Source organism: Corapipo altera, unplaced genomic scaffold (genome assembly GCF_003945725.1).
Source record: "Corapipo altera isolate COAL_440 unplaced genomic scaffold, ASM394572v1 0, whole genome shotgun sequence".
Lineage (NCBI taxonomy): Eukaryota > Metazoa > Chordata > Aves > Passeriformes > Pipridae > Corapipo > Corapipo altera.
The window spans coordinates 79,518,159-79,533,490 of record NW_020884872.1 but is presented as its reverse complement, the minus strand read 5'-3'; the positions used below and the strand labels follow the sequence as shown (position 1 = coordinate 79,533,490).

The 15,332-nt window shown below is 38.4% G+C and overlaps 1 long non-coding RNA gene across 1 annotated transcript in view; it reads right to left on the bottom strand.

Moving 5' to 3' along the window:
- Positions 1 to 7,347: 7,347 nt before the first annotated feature.
- Positions 7,348 to 15,332, bottom strand: part of LOC113944441 — a 29,006-nt gene continuing 21,021 nt past the window's right edge. Inside the window, exon 3 of the long non-coding RNA XR_003526685.1 lies at positions 7,348 to 7,487. This is a non-coding gene — a long non-coding RNA (uncharacterized LOC113944441). The remainder of the gene's footprint in view (positions 7,488 to 15,332) is intronic.

The window sequence follows — 15,332 nt, the reverse complement described above, 5'->3', positions numbered from 1 at the left end:
GTATTTCTGATAAGCTAAAGACAGATCAAGAAAAAAGCCTGACTGAGTAATAAGACAGTTCTGCCCATAAAATACTGATTGATAGATTAATTGATGTGTTATGAGTACAGCCACTGATGCAAGTTCTCTCTTTTGGAACTATTCTTTTTTTTCTTTCTGCGAACATGTTGCCTCATCTACAGCAGAGATGCTGTATGCAATTTATCTGTTTTAATGCTCTAAATTTTTTCTATTTTCTGCCACATAGATTGTGATGGGTTTTTGCCTATGCTGCCCTGCAACTGCCTGAAGTGGTACTCTATTTTTCGGAAAGTGGCTTCGGTTTTTTGGTTGCTTGTATTATGCTGTGTCTATGGAGGCACAGCCCTTTTACAGCATCTTGTCTGAAAGGGAATAGAACATATTGATACATAAGACAGACCATCAGATTGCATAAAGGAATTCCATACAATGAGGTTGACCTACTTTTGTATCCCTTTTATCTTAGCAGTACTGAGGCACCACCTTCACTGTGAGGTAATAAAAGACTCAGTGTGATCCAGATTGTTCTTTAATTAAAGGATTCTCCTGTTGCCTGGTTGAAAGATTTGGCTAATACAAGAGGAGGTTGCAGCCAGCAAGGTCTTTCACATGTAATGTATAATTGATGAATGATTTGACTGGCAGCAAAGACTCATCTTCTAAAGTTATTTTTATCAGTGCTTTCCTCAGTGTGATCTCTCTCACTGGCTTACAGTTTAATGACAAAGAGTCTTTTGTGCACAAGCCTTATTTTATTAATGAGATCTTGCTTGATTTGACAAAATAATACTTCTTTCTTTTTAAAAGATTGGTTGCTGCTTTTCATTTGTAGCTGATGTGCCAACATGGATATTTTTACTTATAACACCACAAATTTGGAATTATTTATTTGCTACCAGGTAGATTGTCAAAGCAGTAGATGAAGATTTTAACACACTTGGACTCACTTGTTCTTGTTTGTCTATGTACTATTGGAATTTTACTTTACAGATTTACACTGATGTCATTCAGAGTGAAAGGTATTCAGCATCTTGATAGTCATCTACTCAGTGTTAAGACCTAAATGAAGGAACAATCAACCTTTTCACTATTTTATGGTCTGAATACTTATGTTAAATACTTTTTTTTTAAAGTAATGACAGAGAAATATATTATTTTCATTAAAAGTAGTCTCTCGAATGACTTATGATGAGGGTGGTGAGACACTAGAACAGGTTTTCTAGAGAAGTTGCAGATGCCCCATCCCTGCAACTGTTAAAGGCCAAGTTGGATGGGGCTCTGAGCAACCAAGTCTAGTGAAAGGTGTCTCTGGCCATGTATTGTACGTAGATGATCTTTGAAGATCCCTCCAACCCAAACCATTCTGTGATTCTGTGAAAGAGCGAGTAAGCTCACACAGGGTCCTCTGTTCCTGCAGTGCAGGCAGCTACTGCCTGAGTGCTACAGGCCTCTCCTCTGTCTTTCAATATGCTCCAGACAGCCAAATTTAATTACCAGTAATAAGAAGCCTAAGTTAAGCCAAGGAAAATAAATGAAAAAAGTAGGTACAAACTATTGTTTCCTTAATTTCTTTTGAACATAAGCTCCTCTTGTTTTACTTCCTTTGACTTTTTGTATAACTGAGCTCTGATTGTCTGATGTCTGATTAGCTCAGAGTGGGAGCAAATAAGTAGTGAGGACGTATGGTTGACAGAATCACCGAAACACAGAATCACAGAACATACTGAGTTGGAATGGACCCACAAGGATCATTGAGTCCAACTCTTAGCCTGCACAGAACCATCCTCAAGAGCCACACCATGTGCCTGAGGGTATCATCCAAATGCTTCTCGAACACTGTCAGGCTTGGTGCTGTGACCACTTCCCTGGGGAGCCTGTTCCAGTGCCCAACCACTGGTGAAGAACCTTTTTCTAATATCCAGCCTAATATCTCCCCTGACACAACTTCAGGCCATTCCCTTGGGTCCTGTCACCGGTCACCACAGAGAAGAGATCAGTGCCTGACCCTCCTCTTCCCCTCACAAGGAAGTTGTAGATTGCAAAGAGGTTCCCCCTTAGTCTCCTCTTCTCCAGGCCGAACAGAGAGAGTGACCTCAGCTGCTCCTCATAAAGCTTCCTCTCAAGGCCCTTCCATCTTTGTTGCCTTCCTTTGGATGCTCTCTAATAGCTTAGTATCTTTCTTATACTGTGGTGACCAAAACTGCACACAATATTCAAGATGAAGCTGCCCCAGCGCAGAGGAGAGTGAGACAATCACCTCCCTCAACTGGCTGGTGATGCTTTGCCTGATGACTCAGGACACGGTTGCTACAGTGCTGCATGCTAAAGATTTACAGTTCCTGGTCCTAGTAAAGAGGAAGGGCTTTTTATTGTGGACTGTTTCTTCAGTGTTTTACGTTTGGCTTTGTTTTTAATTCTTGATCGATGTACACACAAAACTGATCCTGATTTCTCTTGGTCATCATATACTTTTTCTTTTTTATTTTCCTTCTCTGAACTCGTCCTCTCTGTTCCCTCTCAACACCTGTTTGATTAAGTAGCCATTTCCCTAAAGTTTTGAGACACAAATATGAACTGACACTACTAGTCCCCTGACAAAGGCATTTCTAATGCTTAAACAACTCCTGGCTGTAGAGCTAAAGCAGAGAAAAAAAAATTGGTTTTCCCTTTCTGACAGAGATTCAGTCCCAAATTAGAGAGAGATTACATCAAAATAATTGTTCTGATGATTTAAGATATCAGTAGTAAGTATGTTGATAGTAAACAATATTATTTTTTTCAATATGCAGTGGCTTTATTTTCTATGACAGTTGTGCTAAAGAGTTATTCTAAAACAGTAGCCCCTTATCCTGGTATGGTTTTTTCTCCAAAAGACTAGTATTTATAAGAGCTGGGATTCTGACTTCTTCTCTTTTTCTTTAGGCTAAAGAGTGTTTGCTAAGGGATTGGACACAATCCATTATGGTTATTAATGCAAAGTAATCTGGAGAACATGATCAGTTAATTAAGTCTATTAGCTATGATCACAAGCATTAGGATCTCATCCTCTGATATTTCTTTAAGGAGGAATACATCCTGTAAATAGCCAGTGCTCCACTGATGTGAAAGAGTTGGTATCAGCTGGTATCAGGTGAGAAGGAGGAATACAGCTGGGATTGCTTCCAGTTAGATATGATCAAAAATGACAAAAAACATTGAGCTCCAAGAGTTTTGTTCTTTGTTGCTTTGACTAAAAGTTGATGACTGCAAAAGGTACTGGGCAAGTGTCTTTGTATCCTGACCTTTAACACATGAAGAACTGTTAGACTGAGCGAGACACTGAGGTGCTTATTCATACCGTCTAGAGATGAGTATGTGACAGGTCTGTGGTCTGACCTTGCTTTTAGTGTGTATTTGAAGCCCATTTCCCCATCAAAGTGAAAGTAGTCTTGGCTTCTTCTATCTTAATTTCCAGAGTTACCACATCTCAAGGTGACCTCTGTTAAAAGCCACCTCAGTTTGGAAGAGCATCTTCTGTGAAAACACAGAGCAACTGAATGTCCATTTCTATTTACTGTTGCAGTAATGATTTCACATGCTCCTTGGTCAAGAATTTCACCAAGCAGCTGAGTCTGGTTGCAGCAATTCTAAAGTGATACATTGGGTGGACACACAGAAAAGATTTTCCTTTCACAGTGGACGCTTTCTCAGCACATCTGCAGATGAGGTTACTCAAGTGCATTACAGGACATTCAAAATATTCATTTTTGGGAAAGCTTGTCTATTGCCTAAAGAATCAGAATATCTGATGCTTTGAATGACTAAAACATATTTAGTTTTAAACAAAGAGAACTTGACCATACTGTTAAAAAAAAAAAAAAAGGGAAGAAATAGAACAGAAATGCTGTGTTTGTTCTTTGGTGTTTCCTACCATGTGTAAGTGCTATCCAGTCAAATGTGTCACTCACAAATATTTGATGTCATGATCTCTCATTTTCTGAGGAAGAGCAATGAACAGGTGTGTGAATTATTTTTTGAGGGTTTCTGTTTGTGTTTAGTACTTAGAATAATCCTATGAAGTCAAGGCCTTGATGGATTAAATGCAGCTTAAATGAATAACTAAATGCTTTTCTGACCCCAGAGAAACCATAATCTAAACATTAAAGGCGGGTAACAGAAAGTAGGAAAAGGCAACAGACTCTCAGTCATGTCCATAGCTTCCACTTCCCAGCTCCAACTGTACTGCTTAACTTGCTCTCAACAACCTGATATTTCATATAGTTTTCTCCCTTCTTGATTCCACTTGTAGTGGTTTATATCCAACTTTGCTTTTACTGCTGTAATCTGTATTGTTTATGCTATCTTCATTTTCTGTCAGCACAGCTTTCCCATTCCTGCTCTGCTGTACTGTATTGCCATATAAATAAATAAGGAGGAGGCAGCTGTAGCAAAAACTGAGCTGTGCTGGGTTTTATAAATTCCTCTTGTGAAAATTAGAAATCATTTGACTTATAAAAATTGCTTTGCTGGAGGAAGCAAAAGTGAGTTTTGCTGGTGCCTGGAAAGGAATAGACACAGGCACAGAGTTTGGCAGTGTTGTGCCAATCATGTATCTCACATTAAGTTCTGGAAGAACAAAGCACATAGTCAAACATCTCATCACAGATACAGATTTCTTTGTCTTAGTAACAAAAGGACAAAAATTATAACATAAAGCAAAACCAGGCACCAAGTGAAAAAAAACCCCCAAAAAATAACATAAATTCAAGCTTTTATCATACCACTGTGAAAGATATTCTCAAACAACTCAAGGCAAATTACTATGAATTAATCACCCCTTTAGAGAAGATATATTGCACAATAATTCTCTAGGGTCCAGTTCTATAACATACTTTTATGGGAAAGCTCGGTGTTTCTCTTAGATGAGTACTTCCTGTTTCTCATAAGAAATCGCTGGGATAGATATCACTGACTGAATGAGCTGCTTTTGTTTAGCATTTTCAATACTTTAACATTGTCATTATAGCAGAGGAGTGCAATACTTCAGAAAGCAAAGGGGATATTAAATTGTGGGGAAAGTGGAAGAAATTATGGACCGTCCAATATATAGACTTGACAGTACATTGTTGAGCTTGGAGGAGTGAATTTGAAGGAAATGCATGTCTGAGTCTGAGCTACATAATTGAACAGTTACAGGTCTGGGGTTGTAACCTCTTGTAATGGTGAGCTGTGCCTGGGTTACTTAGAGCTTGTACCACCAGGCTGGACCCCTCATCCTCCTCTCCTGACACAAATGAGAGATATCAGAGAGGGAGCATCAAGCACTGCCAGTGAATTCCAATTCATCCTGATTCGGGTCTCCCTCACTGTACCAGTCCTCTTCTGGTCCTCTTAAATTAAGCAGAATGGCCTTCACCCTTCAGTATTTAGCGTACTCACTTACATTGCCTCTTAGGTCTGTCAGATAATATGTACTTCTCATTTATTGGTCTTTATCTGTTGTGGAAATAATGTAGTGTTACTTTAAATATCACCAGGTGGACATAAAATGGGCAACAGGGCTGCAAACAAGAAAATATTAACAAGCCCTGAGGTGGTTAGTGGCAAGGAGGTGTAACTATACAACTCCCTGAAAGTTCTGCCTTGATTTAACAGAGGTGGCTGCAAAGAATTATTTCTCAGAGTGCACCTCCTGTTTATTTCCTTGTTAATGCTCTCCCGTTGCTGGTTGAATTTTTATCATTCTATTCTTGCCTTTAGAAAATGAGCAGGTTGGAGTATAAAGTGGGAAGTGCTGCACGAAACTCCCCAAATCCTTACAGCCTACAAAAATAAAAAAACCCTCCAGTTTCTGTTGTAATTCTGCATGCAATGTCAGCTTGTGCACTTTGAAATACGCGGATAGAAGTCTGACCCAATTAAAGCCGCTGAGAATTTTTGATGTGGAGTCCAATGGCCAGAGTATTGATCCAAGTGTCTGACATGCAGGCTTCTTGACACAGTAATACTGTTCTTTATAGAACGATTACAAAACATCTTGGAAACCTAGGATGTCTCTCTATATATGTATATATTATTAATTTTTGTGAGACAAATATGAGATAAATAAGGATAGTGATCTTTGAGGGAATAGATAATCAGCTTTTTTCAGCTAATCAATATAACACCATTAAAAAAGTATGTTCCTAATATCTGCATAAATAAGAAATTAAAAGGATGTACTTGTTAAATTAGAAGTTGTTTGGTTTTACCTTTTTTTTTTGTCCATAGGAAATGAATGAAGAGGTGTGATCCATCTTTTAGCAAAAATGTAAGTGAGAAAATTTGATTGGGTCCACACAGAGATCAAACACAAAAAAACGCAATAACAGGAGAAGAATTGGAAGAAGCTGAATGAGTCATAGAGTGCTGCAGAATGATTTCCTTAATCTCCACCATATGTTTCTGCTAAATAACTCCTTATTTTACCTTTAATAATAATACTGTGACAGGTCTTAAATTGTTCATCTCTTTTTTCAGATTGTATAAGAGCTATAGGGAATGTGGCAGGATACACAGTTACTGTAAATGCAGACACTGCAAATGTAACATCTGTAACCAGCTTCATTCACATATGTGTGCTCTGGACATGAAAATAATCTTAATAATTTCTATTATATCTACATAAAGATAAGCAGACACATTCCTGCACTGTGGGAAGGACCATTTTTGCCGAACATCTAGAAGCAAACTGGAAAGATGGTTATTTTGCAAGGTATTTCACTGAGAGGTTTCACTCCGGATTTCTCATGTCTTTAAAATATAAATTTTACTATTACAGTGGCATAACAAAAAACCAGATCTTTATCTTTTTGGACTAACCTATTTCATAATAATTTCTATATCACAAGAGCATACATTGAGCATACATTAACAGAAATGTGTGACTTTCTGTAGTATACATTAGGTAAAGTTGCATGAAGAGTTTCAGTGTATAGCTATAAAAACTGGAGCTGCTTGCTGCCCAGATTCGCTGGCCAGAAGGTGGAGCTTTCAACCATAGATGTTCAAATCAGGAAAGAAAACATGGTTATGAGCTATGTTAACACTTTTCTGCAGTGATTAATAAAGGAAAACAAAGAATTCTGCGTATTTTGCTAAGTCAAACACAGACAGATAAGAGGCCACCACAGTCCGGAAAAAAGCAAGTATAAAATGGAATCTTCTTTATTATTTATTGCTTTTCTTCACCTTACTGTCTACACCAGGTTTCTTTTCCTGATTGCAGCACAGTGGTAATGTAGCTTAGAAAGGAAGAGTGACAACTTGTTCTACCTGTATGAGCAAAGGGACTTTACCTGGCTGCAGAATTCCCGTTGGTCACGCTGTTGCCCAAGTTTGCTTTACAAAACAGCATTGCAAAAGAAGACAACAAACTGAAGTGTGTGTGGCCCCTGCCCTTGAAATGGCATATTTCTGAACATCTGCTTTGGCTTCCACGGATAATCCTTAAAACAACAACAGAGGAAAAGGTGTTTGCAGTTATTTTGAAATGTGTAGGTTGCATGTGGAAGAGGTAGAAGGAGAGGACAAGTTAACCCCTGCAAAAAATTTTGCTTTCCATGTAAACAGAAGAATAAGAAACCTAGAGACAGCATCTGAGTAGCTGACACTATAGGATTATACATATATACATGTGCACTCAGTGCCTCATTAGACATGTATATACCACTGTTCCACTGCCCTCCAATGACTTTGGCAGATCTTAAGGAACTCCCTTGTGGTTTAAATCTCTGCTGCTCAATTTCTGCACCTTCCCTACACTTACAACTGTTATCATATCACCTCTGACTAGTTTTATTGCGCTCAATGGTGTTATTTGCATAAGTAAAGTTTATTAACATACTTACCTAAATGTTTGGAAATTCAAGTCAAGAAAATTATCTTCTAAATATTTGATTTGAAATTACACTCCTTTGATTAGAACTCTGCTCTTAGCCTTTAATAAATCTCATTGAGTTGCTCGACCTCTAGATGATCATCCTAATTATCATCACTCTTTTCATGGTAATTAATTATTTGATGGGAGATTTGAGTTAATGGTGAAATGGAAGAAAATAGGAAGGTTCATAAGCAGGCCAATATTTTTGGTGAATGCTGACTGTATTAGTAACAATTAAGGATAACATTATGTACACATAGATGCTTTTGTTTGTCTTGATTAAATAAGCAATGTTCTTGGTCATCCCTCCCCCATGTATTTTAGGTTCAGTAGCTAGCTTTCTTCAGACTTCAATAGAATTAACTTTCTGTTCCAGTTCTTGAGAATCTCTTCAGATGAGGTCTTTAGTTGTGTTCTTAATGAACTTTTAAAGATTTTTGTAGTTCTGTTGATTGAAGCAAGTTAATTTTGGACTTTGCTGATTGGGAATACTGTCAAATGCTTCCCTGGGGCTGAAGTGAAAACTAATAAAGATATGATATCTTTAAAAATCTATGAAGGTTCTTAATCCTCAGGGTTCCTATGTCACTGTCCTCGAATATTCTGTGAGAGTGAATTTTTCCCTTTCTCTCCATGTAGAAAGTTAGCGCAAGTCTGTGCAATATTTAAACACTGCTTGAGAAAACTTTGGTATATAAATGGTGTAGATTTTACTTAGAGTGAATCATAACCCACTGGTCTAGTCGTAAAGTCCTTTCTCTGTTATTCTTTTCAGGGGATTTTTTGCCTTTGTATTGGCTTCAGACTGAGATATATGGTAATAGAAACTTTGGCATTTTCTATTAATATGGATAAAGAGATTATTACTATAAAGAGAGAAAGCTAAACAATGTTATCACTTTCTGAAGATTATATAGTTTATTAAATTTATCTAATCCTTATTAATTCCACACCTACGGGATTTAAATTGATGGAATGCTTTGAAACAGACTTTGGATACAGGATGAATTGAACTATGTCTGTTCAGAATAGGCCCAAAAACCTCTTTGGGGAAGATCCTTTATCTTTCCATTTGTATATGCACGTACCTACCTCCTACTTCGGACTATTAATAAATAAATTTCAAAACCATAGAATTTACCTAATAAGAAAAGTCAAGTACAGTCAAATCCACACTGTGGATGAAAAAAGGACTTTCAAAGCCATGGCTGTGTAACATAACTTACAGCACAAATGCCACAGAAACTCTGCCAATAGAATTTTATTCCCCACCCTCTTGTTAAAAATGCACCTGTTCATAAGAGATAGCTCTGTCCCAGGGAAGTATTACTCAGCCTCATAATTTTTCTTTGTCTTCTTCGTTGTCACTGTCATACTTGATGCTGCAAAGGCTGAAAAACAAAGGTCTCCAGAGGCTGGCATGGAGATATTTCTTCATCATGTACAAAGAGGACTGTAAGCAGCTTCAGTCTTTTACCTCTCCAAGCAGGGTCACCCCATCTTCTACCTACATTCAGAGGCGGATACTAGCTCCTTTACAGGGTGATTAAGCCCAGCCAAAATGGTCTAATGGAAATTTGCTTTTCTTTTCATTGCCTATAGTAAACATTGAGGATGAGCTTTTATTCCCTGTGGTAGCAGAACTCTGTTAATCACAGGATGAAATTCAGTGTACAAGCTCAGAAGCAGGCTGTACAGAAAGCATCACAAACACATCAGAAGTCATTAGAACTGAATCAACTTACACTAACAGAGATCAAACCCAGCATGTGTGGCATGATCTGGTGAATACAGCAGATGAATGGGGCAGCCATTTTAAGGATTTCAGTACAGAATTTCCAACAGAATATTTGTTTCATCAGAAAATTACCTTTTGATCAAAACCAACTATTTTCCCAGTAACTTGTCCATCCAGGTAAAATTTGGAGATTAAAAACCAGAAAATGTTCTAAAAATGGAACAAATTAAACGCTTTTTTTGGAGTTTTTGTTGATTTTTGTTTGTTTGTTTGTTTGAGTTTTTTTCCAGAACTAATTTTGTTTGGAGGTGTTCTCTTGTGTTAAAAATGTTATGCTTTAAGCACAGAAGTTAAATCTAAAATCAGGCTTCTGAGTGATTAATCAAATTCTTACTAGCACTTTTTTCTTTTTTTTTTTCTTGGAAATATAGAATTACCTTTGTTTCATTAAGAGTATGAATGGATACAGCTTTCACTGTCATGAACCTTTCCATGAATAAAAATCTGGGATCTTGCACAGCCTTGTTACTGTTTTTCCCAGAAGAGAGGCTGACGCAGGGAAGGACTCTCTCAGGACATATGTGCACAGATGGGAACAGGCAGACTCAATCTGCCTTTGCTTTATGGTCATATTGGCACGGAGCTGTTTCCCTCAAGATAACCTTTTTAATTAGGACAGTGGGGCTATAAACTGCTGAGCATAATCTTGGGAGCTCCCAGCTTGTCCTGCTGCATTTGTATAGGCAGGCTAAATCCCACATCCCAGGTTTCCAGGCAAATGTGTTGTGGGTGAAATGAGTGGTAACAGTAGGGGTTGAGGTGTAGCAAGATGACAACAGGGCATGGGAAAGAGGACAAGGAAATTTATACAATTTGGATACTGTTTTCCAGTGCCTGAAAAGGTTAAGACTGCCTACGGGAAGAAATGGAGCTTGGTTTGGTTGCTGGGTTTTGGATTTGTTTACCTGGTTTTGTTCCTTTTCCTGACAGCAAGTGTTGGTAGCCGATAGTAACTTTGTGAGAAGAAGGAAAACAACTAAATGGTTAGTAGTTTATGGGGTAGTTAGTAGTTTATGGGGGAGTTGCTGGAGGTACTGGAAAGGACACTTTGCACTACACACTTCCCAGGGGACAGGTAACACCAGTTATTCTCCTGTGGCCAGACAGGGACGATCTTTATGGATCAGCATCACTTATAGCCAGCTGTTGAAAAGCTCTGTAGTGGTTAATTTCTCAACATTTGCTAAATGCTACCAGTCAGCTCTCTGCTGTAATAGATGTGGCATGAGAGAAAGCAGACATAAACCCCACTGCAAAGAGTTGAGGATCTAAATAATCTGCTGCAGTTTATCAGGCTCTGAGTGTGATAGCAACACAATCAGCAGCAGATGAGTAGCTCAGTGATGGTTATCAGCAGATGTTCATCCTCAGCCTTGTGGGATTGAAAACTAAATGATTAATAATTCCCATTTTAAAGTAAAACACATTAACTGAGAAATCAGGATTTGCTTAGCTTTTGCTGAGCATTAGTGTAACTGAGATAAAAATAAATAAATAAAGTAAGTTACAGTGCTGCAAGGCAAAGGTTAGCTATGATTCTATTCCCTGTTTACTGAGGATAAAGAATATTCTTTGGAGGAAATTCAGAAAAAAATAGGAATGTGAATTTCAAACTAACTTGAATAATGGAACAGGCCATTACATTGGATTCAGGTAAAAGGATTATCCTTAAATACTAGATCAAGGCAGAAGGCTAGCAGTTGTTCTTATCAAATGTATTTAACTCCTGGAAAATTTTTTATTTGATGCAATCAGCACAAAATTGATATAATCACTTTTACATTAAAGAAAAGCATCATGTGAAATTGCCTAAGGAATTAGTGAGGGGACAGGGCAAGTAATGAAAGACTTTTTTTGCACAGAGGGAGTAGGGAAACATAATCTTTCTGTAAGGACAGACAGGAAGTAGTCCATTGTCTTATAGTACATACTTGTCTGAATGACCAACAATATAATGTATTTTAAAGTGTTGATGGAGCATTAATATAAAATTAAGAATGCCCTTGTCAGGAAATACAATCATTCATTCTTTATTCTGTCACCATGTCCCCAGATTAGCGCCACGTGCTGGTGGGACTACCAGTGAAGGTATTGAAGCCATCTTGTCTTTTCTTAGAGCCTACACATGAACACATCACCTCTCTCCCCATGGAGCTTGATATGTTGTTCCCAACATCTGTCAATGTGGCTCCACAACTGCTAGCTGGAGTGTCATTTTAACACCTGCTTGTGGAAATCCATTTAAACATTTCTTTAGTGCTGTTTGGCAAGAATAACAGACTGATTACACTGATCAGATGAAAGGTACACCTGACTCAGTATTGAGTCTGGCACCCAGACTGCTGCTTTTTTTTTTTTTTTGATTTCCCATATCAACACCACAATACTACCATGAAGACCCTGGCAAGTTCAAGAGTGACTAGAGGATTTTTGGGGATAGGTGAAGGGCATAGAAGACCAGGTACAGATCTGCTTTGCCCTTCCTGGCTGGTGTTGCCAGAAAGTCTGTTTGGCTTCTTGACTGGAATTCTCTCAAAAAAATGAGAGTTTCTGGGAAGAGGCAGAATCCACCAATGAAATGTGGAAAGAAGAACTTTGCCAACAGACTTTTTAATTTACTGAGGAGATCTTAAATTAGCTTTGCTGGAAGACAGACATAAAAGCTTAAGTGAGAAGAAAAGGGCAGAAATTAGGCATTAAAAGGCATAACTTGTTAGTTTCCTATATTCTTCTGAAGAAAAGGAGGTGAGGAAAAGCCCACTTGACATGCCTTTGCTTAAGTGCATGCAGTTTACAAAACTGGAGTGATGTGACAGGTGTATAGAGTCTCTTTCGAATGACAGGCAAAGAAGACAAAGGGTAAAGTCATGTACTTGCAAAAAGAAGCAGGTCAGACACATATCTTCTGTGTCATGTTAAAAGGGGAGACCAACAGATGTTATGGTGGGTGTCTGATATTGACCACCTGATCAAGAGGAGGAGGCAAATGAACTCTTCTTTAAACAACTGGAAAAATTTCATGATTGCAGTCCTTTGCTCTCACAGGAGATATTAGAAACTCCATCTTCTGGAAAGCAATATATTGGAATGCCAGAAATACTAGTTTTTACTCAGGCATTAGAATGGGCTGATTAGAATATGTTTTCTGATGGAGCTGTAGGTCACAATAAGGACTAAGAAAGTCAGAGGCAGTGCTGGTTTTACTGATCATGACATGTTGGAGTTTTAGATCCTGAGGAAAGGGAAGACAGTGAGTACATAACTAAAGGCTCTGAACTTTAGAACTTTTAAACTTGAAAACTAAACACACTCACTTTCACACTGAAGTGTGAACTTCAGCTTGATCAGGTATGTGATGGACATGGTATCGTGCTGTATTATTCTGAAGGGGAAAGGGATCACGGAGAACTTAAGCTCCACCTACACAGGTCTCTGCCATCTGCTAGATACATCTAAGGGAACCAAAGGATATTGTTACTATCAGGGATGGGACATCTGTCACCTCTCTGAGCAACCTGTTTCAGTGTTTTATCACCCACATTTCATGGTTACTCTTTTTTAATGTTTTAAATATTGTAATGGTTGAGAGAGGTTCCTGATGACTAGAAAAAACAAACAACACACTCATCTTGAGGATGGCCAGGAAAGAAGACCTAGGGAACTAAAGCTGGTCAATGTTATCTCATGCTCTTGGAAGATTATGGTGACAATCCTTATATGAAGGACTAGAGGATGACTGTGAGAAACTAGCAAGGATTTATGATGGTTAAATTTTGCCTGAACAAACATATTGCCTTCTACAATAAGAGAGGACTAGTGGGTAAGCTGTAATCAGTGGACTTGACTTTAACCTGTCCACCTACTGGAACCTCGGTGTGGGGCAGCCCCTGGCTGTCCCCAGCCCCAGGCACAGAAAGGAGGGAGAGAGGGGGAGCTTCGCCGGCGTGGACTGTGCCCTCGTGGAAGATGAGAAGGGGAGCCTCAGAGAACACAAAGGAGAAGGACAGCTCTAAACTCAGGCAGATGGAGCTCATTTAGCCCCGTAAGGCCATCCATCTAAAAGAAGGTCACTCTAATTAAACCTACGTCCTGAGAACCTCACTGCCACCGTCCAAGCTCGCTCAGCCCTGGCAGATGAACCTTAGGATTAAAGGGTGGGTTCAGTTCCACGCATACTGCGTCTCACCTAAAAAATCCACTGCTCAGGCTTGAAGGCCTTACACACATTTGCAAAGCTGGGCGAGGGTAGAAACGGCCATCTTCTACAAATGCAGTCACACAAAGATCAAAAGACAAAGGCATATACACCTACCTCCAAAGGTGCAGCCAAATTAACTCTAGCATGCTGGAACATCAGAACCATGCTCAATTCGGCAGATAGCGGACGTCCTGAGCGTTATTCTGCCCTAGCCATGATGATGATGATGATGACTTTAACCTCTACCTAATCTTGATGAGCCTCAATAAATCTGTTGTTCTTTGACACGTTGCCTAATTCAGTTTCTTCATTTCGCTATTCTGAATGTACTCCATGTCTTAAGGCTACTTTCACTCGTTCTCTAAAACAAGCAGGCAACTCTCTAACCCTCTACTGCTCAAATATGAGAACTATTTATTTTGATGTCAGAGATGTGGTCAATATCATATGTAAATAGATATCAAAAGCTGATACACAAAGAAGAGTTTATGAACAGTATAATGACATTTCCCCAGAAGAACCTAGCCTTCAGAAACTCGCAGTTAGGGACCTCCAGAGTTACAGTGAGTCCTGGTATTCAGTATCACTCAATGGATTCTTTTCATGCGGGATTTAGTCACCTCCAGTTAGAATGGGCATGAGTTACATGCATTAGTGATATAGATTGTATGCTTCATTTGTCACTTGGTCTAGAAGTTAAGAAACTTTTAAGAAACTGTGTACAGAAGAAAATGGATAAGACTTTGTAAGTGGGATAGCCAGTATTTGTGATGCATGTCTTGCTTTCTGAATTTCTTTCCTTAATGACAGAATAAACACTATTCAGTAGAGGAGTCATAAACTAATGACTGTCCTGAGATTATTTTCTTTAACTTTGCACTACCAAGGTTTTGTAAAGAACTTAACGTGATTCAAACCAGGGGATTACATATCCAAATAATCACCAAAGCAATTATTAATTTTTGTCCAATTACGCTCTGCTGCCATCAAAACATGTTTCATTGTTACTTTTGTGTAATCTTAAACAGCATTGCACAATTTATAGTTTATCTTTGCTCACAGTTCAAAGTCTTCCACAGTGCTACACAACATGTTCAAGGGATCCTCATGGTTTTTCCTAGTAGAATACATTTTCTTGGCTTGGATTAAAATAACAAACAAAAATTCCCGCTAGAGTGATATCTTTTCAATGGTAAGAAAACCATCCTTGAGTTTTGAAGCATAGTTAAGGAATACATAATTATGTTATAACACACAATAAACCAGATAATTTGTCACACATTTTGATTACTTTTATCACATAATACCAAGCTTGAGGGTTAATTATATTTTGTAATGCCATTAAAAGCGTAATCATTTTTGTATGCCAAAAATCTCGTATTTGTCACAGAGCTGAGCTACTAGCTGAGAATTCT